The sequence below is a fragment of the Dipteris shenzhenensis genome, chromosome 20 (assembly GCF_047967505.1).
Source record: "Dipteris shenzhenensis isolate YYH24624 ecotype China chromosome 20, Dip_SZ_1.0, whole genome shotgun sequence".
Classification (NCBI taxonomy): Eukaryota; Viridiplantae; Streptophyta; class Polypodiopsida; order Gleicheniales; family Dipteridaceae; genus Dipteris; species Dipteris shenzhenensis.
Window position 1 is genome coordinate 40,340,623 of NC_141615.1, and position 6,598 is coordinate 40,347,220.

At 40.9% G+C, this 6,598-nt stretch overlaps 1 long non-coding RNA gene across 1 annotated transcript; it reads right to left on the bottom strand.

The window, feature by feature from the left end:
• Window positions 1-4,362: 4,362 nt before the first annotated feature.
• On the bottom strand, window positions 4,363-4,731 carry LOC147889658 (uncharacterized). Its single transcript, XR_015542881.1, has 3 exons — window positions 4,683-4,731; window positions 4,534-4,606; window positions 4,363-4,433 (listed from the first exon to the last, which is right to left on the bottom strand). It is a non-coding gene; the product is annotated as an uncharacterized LOC147889658 (long non-coding RNA).
• Window positions 4,732-6,598: the final 1,867 nt, after the last annotated feature.

Sequence of the window (6,598 nt, forward strand, 5' to 3'; positions counted from 1 at the left end):
CCGCCCTGCAAGTAACACGACAGAGTGTTTTCTAGAGATTATAAATGTCTTTTCTCAGATGAAATAAGAACCGCCCTGCGCGCATTTTCACGATCCAGGCACCAACGAACCGAACGAAAACAGGATCAAAACGAGTCGCAGCAAAATAAATCTTCCACGAACAATTTCTTCATCAGCCTCCCTAAATTCTTCATCTGCACATATACTTTGAGTCGGTGTTATCCTTGTCCATGCATATACCTCAGTAACCTCTCACCTCAGTAGCTCTTACCCTGAAGTCTCGTCGTTTTCCTCAAACGGTCGCGCGGATCGCGCAGCTTTTTATATAAGAGTCATACCAAACTCATCCGTTTGCGCATCGATCGCATGTCAAAGCACAGAAACCCGCCACCGCCGCCCCCCCACGACTCGCTTTCCAATAGTCAACGGCTGCACGAGGAGGGCTAAAATTGAGCACCCACCTCTAGCATTATCCAATTCAGAAACATCAATCGATCGCCTTGTAAACATGCGTGTGGCACAAGCCTTGAAAACATCTTTTGAGAGTAGTGGACTAGTCACTATTATAGCATCACCTATGATTTCATCGTTGCCTATGATCCAAATTTTCAATGCCCTCAGCATATATACAACTTCAAAAAATGACTTTACTATCCCATTGTTCTTCTCAAAATGCATCTTCATAGTTTACGAGTAACCTGACCCGTCTACAACGGGCTAGCGACCCGCTCCGCCGGGTCTCAAGATGCTAAAATGTCTGAAACCAGCAACATATTCAAACAAAAAAAAATGTCTTATGACATAGTACTTCAAAATATTACATCCGAAAGTGAAGCCAGACAACTCATTGATACGTCCAAATACACATCCGCATACAAAGTCATAACTGAACATACAAAATCTACAATAGGCACACAAACACCTCTAAAGGGAAAAGTCTGCGGCCATGTACTATAGGGAAAAGCTTGCGTCAACCATGTACTTCACATCCGCCATGTCCAAAAAAAAATTCTGTATGACAGAGTAAATCAAAATATCACATCCAAAAGTGCAGTCACATGTTTGAACATGCAATAGCTACATCAAAGAACTGATTGATATATCCAAATACACAGCCGCAAATAAAGTCATAACTGAACATACAAAATCTACAATAGACACACAAACATCCCTAAGGGAAAAGTCTACGGCCATGTACTGCACGGAAAAGCTTGCGATGGCCATTCACTCCACATCCACCGCGTCCGCCGCGTCCACCACGGCTACGAACATACAACAGAGTACTAGCAATCGTATCTGGACCAACATCACATAGAAAGATAATTTAGGAACTATAATTGTTGAGCCATAAAACTTTTATACATGTATGTTGGTAAAACCCAACTCATTCTTTAGAGTACTTACTCAGACGCAAAGGGCTGTCAACAATGCTCACATAGGTGTACGTGTAGTCCCCATTTTGCCCTCGATAGAAAATTCGTGTCCCCACACATTCATAGTATCCTAGCCAGCGAATAGTGATGGTCTGTGGTCCATCATCCCTATGAAGCCAGCAAGCCAGGACAGCGTAATATCCCAAATGGACTCGTCTATCCAAAGGATTGTGGATGTGGAGATTCATTAGAAACCTTGAATCAGGAATAGTCCTAAAAGACAAACAGTAGCATGTTTTCCCACTCACATATAATCGAAAAAAAACCTTTTATTTTAACAAAAAAATAAAGCAACAAACAATGTACACGATTCTTACCCAAGGTAGCTCTCCAGCTCAAGCAAATCCAACAACAGTTGCGTGCTCTCCAAAGATCCCCAGCCCGCAGGATCTCCAATTTTCTAAAAGTGAGTGACTATACTATAAAACATGTCAACATAAAACGTGGTTGTCAAGCAACTATGTACCTTGCACCTACGCTCCTGTTTCGATGACAAACGTGAACTGCCTAGACATCCTATCGCATTGCAAGAAAAGAACGCACGTGTCAATCTACATATACTGGAAAAAAACAATAGGCTTAAAGAGAAAATAGGCTGTAGTATATTGCAAACCCATGACTCAAATGAAAAATGAAATCCAAACATTATCAAGGACAAAGTCATGAAATATTACATCTCAGTTCATATTTCTGTAAATAGCCAACATTCCCAAAGACCTATGACAGTTGGAATATTGAAAGAAGTTTAAAAAAATCTATACAAAGATTACCGAAATGAAGATTTGCCACCCAAGAAAGTCTCAAGAGGGCTTTCAAAAGAGAAATGTCATACTCCTAGGCTCTTGCTATTGCCAATTGCAAAACTTCCTTATACACAACATTTGTGGTAGAAGTATTATCCATCTCCTCGCCCCTGGCATCAGATGCACTCTGCAAAATGAAAACCTTAACAGCGTTTGATGCTCGGATATGTGAAAATGCCACGTACCTCATCATTTTTGTTGTAAACAGAGTAGAAATCTTTTTTGTTTTCATGCACTAGAGTCTTCTGAAGTTCATTGTCATCAAGCTTGAATCTTTCTCCCTTCAAGGTGAAAATATCACCAAACTGCGCATCAAGGTGAAACATTTTGTATCCATCGTCATGGACTTCATATTGCAACTCCATTGTCAAATCAGACCCATTATCATCAAAGTGCTGATGGACAGATATGGAACCAAGTGTGAATTGAAAATGGCTAGTAAGCACCATCTCTGACAACACTCCTCTACCTACAGAAGTGTGAACAAACATATGCAAAGGTCTATCCTCATTCTGAATTGTGATAGATTCCATAAGAGCTCCACATCCGCCTCGTCTAAAAAAATTTTCTCTATGATAGAGTACTTCAAAAATATCACATCCAAAAGTGCAGTCACATGTCTGAACATGCAATAGCTACATCAAAGAACTGATTGATATATCCAAATACACAGCCGCAAATAAAGTCATAACTGAACATACAAAATGTACAATAGACACACAAACATCCCTAAGGGAAAAGTCTGCGGCCATGTACTGTAGGGAAAAGCCTGCGACGTTCGCCACATCCACCGCGGCTATGAAAATACAAGGGGGTACCAACAATCGTATCTGGGCCAGCATCACACAGAAAGATAATTTGGGAACTATAATTATTGAGCCGGCAATCTAGGACAGCGTAATATCCCAAATGGACTCATCCATCCAAAGGATTGTGGACATGGAGATTCATTAGAAACCTTGAATCAGGAACAGTCCTAAAAGACAAACAATAGCATGTTTCCCACTCAAATAAAAACTTTTGTTTTAACAAAAATAAAGCAACAAACAATGTACACGGTTCTTACCCAAGGTAGCTCTCCAGCTCAAGCAAATCCAATAACAGTTGCGCGCTCTCCAGAGATCCCCAGCGTTTGATGCTCGGATATGTGAAAATGCCACACATTGATGGCCATGACTAAATACCGGTGTCGCCAAGTACAGGCCCCAAAACAGACAATGTTTGGCCCTGTGACTTATTGATTGTCATGCCAAATGCCAATCAGATAGGAAATTGCCATCTCCTCATGTCGAATGGAAGTTTAAGGTTGGTCGGAATGAATGTTATTCTTCGAATAAATGTTCTATCACCAGCATTGGTACCAATAATGATTTCAGCTTCTAACACTTTCGTGTGAAACTCTTTCCAAATACACATCTGCAAACAAAGTCATAACTGAACATACAAAATCTACAATAGACACACAAACATCCCTAAAGGGAAACGTTTGCAGCCATGTACTATAGGGAAAAGCCTATGCCGGCCATGTACTCCACATCCGCCACGTCCAAAAAACAAATTCTCTATGACAGAGTACTTCAAAAATATCACATCCAAAAGTGCAGTCACATGTCTGAACATGCAATAGCTACATCAAAGAACTGATTGATATATCCAAATACACAGCTGTAAAATAAAGTCATAACTGAACATACAAAATCTACAATAGACACACAAACATCCCTAAGGGAAAAGTCTGCGGCCATGTACTATAGGGAAAAGCCTGCGACGGCCATTCACTCTACGTCCACCACGTCCGCCGTGTCCACCATGGCTACGAACATACAACGGAGTACCAACAATCATATCAGGACCAGCATCACATAGAAAGATAATTTAGGAACTATAATTATTGAGCCATAAAAATTTTATACATGTATGTTGGTAAAACCCAACTCATTCTTTAGAGTACTTACTCAGACGCAAAGGGCTGTCAACAACGCTGACAAAGGTGTACGTGTAGTTCCCATTTTGCTCTCGATAGAAAATTCATGTCCGCACACATTCATAGTATCCCAGCCAGCGAATAGTGATGGTCTGTGGTCCATCATCCCTATGAAGCCAGCAAGCCAAGACAGCGTAATATCCCAAATGGACTCATCCATCCAAAGGATTGTGGACGTGGAGATTCATTAGAAACCTTGAATCAGGAACAGTCCTAAAAGACAAACAATAGCATGTTTTCCCACTCAAATATAATCCAAAAAAACTTTTGTTTTAACAAAAATAAAGCAACAAACAATGTACACAGTTCTTACCCAAGGTAGCTCTCCAGCTCAAGCAAATCCAACAACAGTTGCGCGCTCTCCAGAGATCCCCAGCCTGCAGGATCTACAATTTTCTAAAAGTGAGTGACTATACTATTAAATGTGTCAACATAAGACATGGTTGTCAAGCAACTATGTACCTTGCACCTGTTCTCTTATTTCGGTGACAAACGTGAACTGCCTAGACATCCTATCACATTGCAAAAAAAGAATGCACGTGTCAATCTACATATACTGGAAAAAAACAATAGGCTTTGAAGAGAAAATAGCCTGTAGTGGATTGCAAACCCATAACTCAAATGAAAAATGAAATCCAAACATTATCAAGGACAAAGTCATGAAATATTACGTCTCACTTCATCTTTGTATAAATAGCCAACATTCCCAAAGACCCATGATAGTTGGAATATTGAAAGAACTTAAAAAAAGCTATACAAAGATTACCGAAATGAAGATTTTCCACCCAAGAAAGTCTCAAGAGGGCTTGAAAGAGCAAGGTCATACTCCTAGGCTCTTGTTGTTGCCAATTGCAAAACTTCCTTGTACACAACATTTGTGGTAGAAGTATTATCCATCTCCTCGCCCCTGGCATCAGACGCACTCTGCGAAATGAAAACCTTAACAACGTTTGATGCTTGAATACGTGAAAATGCCACATATAATTGGCCATGAGTGAATACCGGTGTCACCAAGTACAGCCCCAAAACTGACAATGTTTGGCCCTGTGACTTATTGATTGTCATGCCAAATGCCAATCGGATAGGAAATTGCCATCTCCTCATGTCGAATGGAAGTTTAAGGTTGGTCGGAATGAATGTTATCCTTGGAATAAACGTTCTATCACCAGCATTGTTACCAGTAATGATTTCAGCTTCTAACACTTTTGTGTGAAACTCTTTGCATATCAACCATGTCCCATTGCACAAACCCTGGCGAGGATTCAAATTACGCAACAAAATTATAGGAGCATTCCTTTTCAAAACCAACCGATGCGGGGGATATACACCACCAAGATCAAGACTATTCAAATACTCGACTGCAAACAAAAAGGAATCTCCCCCTAAGTTGTCCACTGAGTCTGCACTTAGGTACTCCCTTTCCTCACCAGGCATTGCCTTCGATGCCGTAGCATTAATTGCATCAACCTCGATGTTTCGAGGTGCAAGAATAGCGCGTTCTCGAAAGTATGGTGCACAGTCCAAAACAGTTGCAAGCCCTTGATACACCCATCCAATGAGGCCTTCCATGGACTTTGTCTCTAAAAGCATCTGCGATGGAATCACAACAGTATCTTCTTTTGTACATCTATTTATCCCATTGCCAATGTCCAGAACCCATTGCACGAACTCTTGCTCAGCACAATTATCACCATTCCGAAGGACCCGCATATTCTGCGTCTACTTCAATACTGTAGTGTGACCCCAAATCCTTGAGTGGCATAAGGTAGCATTGACAATGTCCTCTCGTCCTGCCTTTGGAAGAACTGGCAAGACTTGCCTAAAATCCCCCCCCAACAATACCACCTTCCCACCAAAAAGTTGCTCATTGGACATGATATCTCGCAAAGTTCTGTCTAGTGCCTCGAAAGCAAACCGGTGTGTCATGGGTGCCTCATCCCATATTATCAGCTTAGCCATCTTCAGAACATCTGCAAGTTGACTATTAACCTTAATATTGCAACTGCTAGTACCATCCAACTCTCGGGGGGGTCACTCATCATATGTAACCCTATCACGTGAGTTCAACAGAAGGATATTTTCTATTTCTAAAATTTACAGAAATAAATATACATAAGGGACTATTTTAAATAGTTTTGGAAAAAATTTACAGATTTGTATAGAAAAGGGGTACATTTTATTAATGAAAATTTTACAAATAAGGCATTTTAGAAATATGCCTTGAACGCACGTGGTATAGAGGGTTTATACATAGTGACCCCCCTGAGATCCAACTCCAACGGTATCTTGAATTGTGAGTGTGCCGTGCATCCATTGGCTAGTAGCAATGCAGCAATCCCAGAAGATGCACATGCCAAAGCGATGAGCCCCTCCCCACG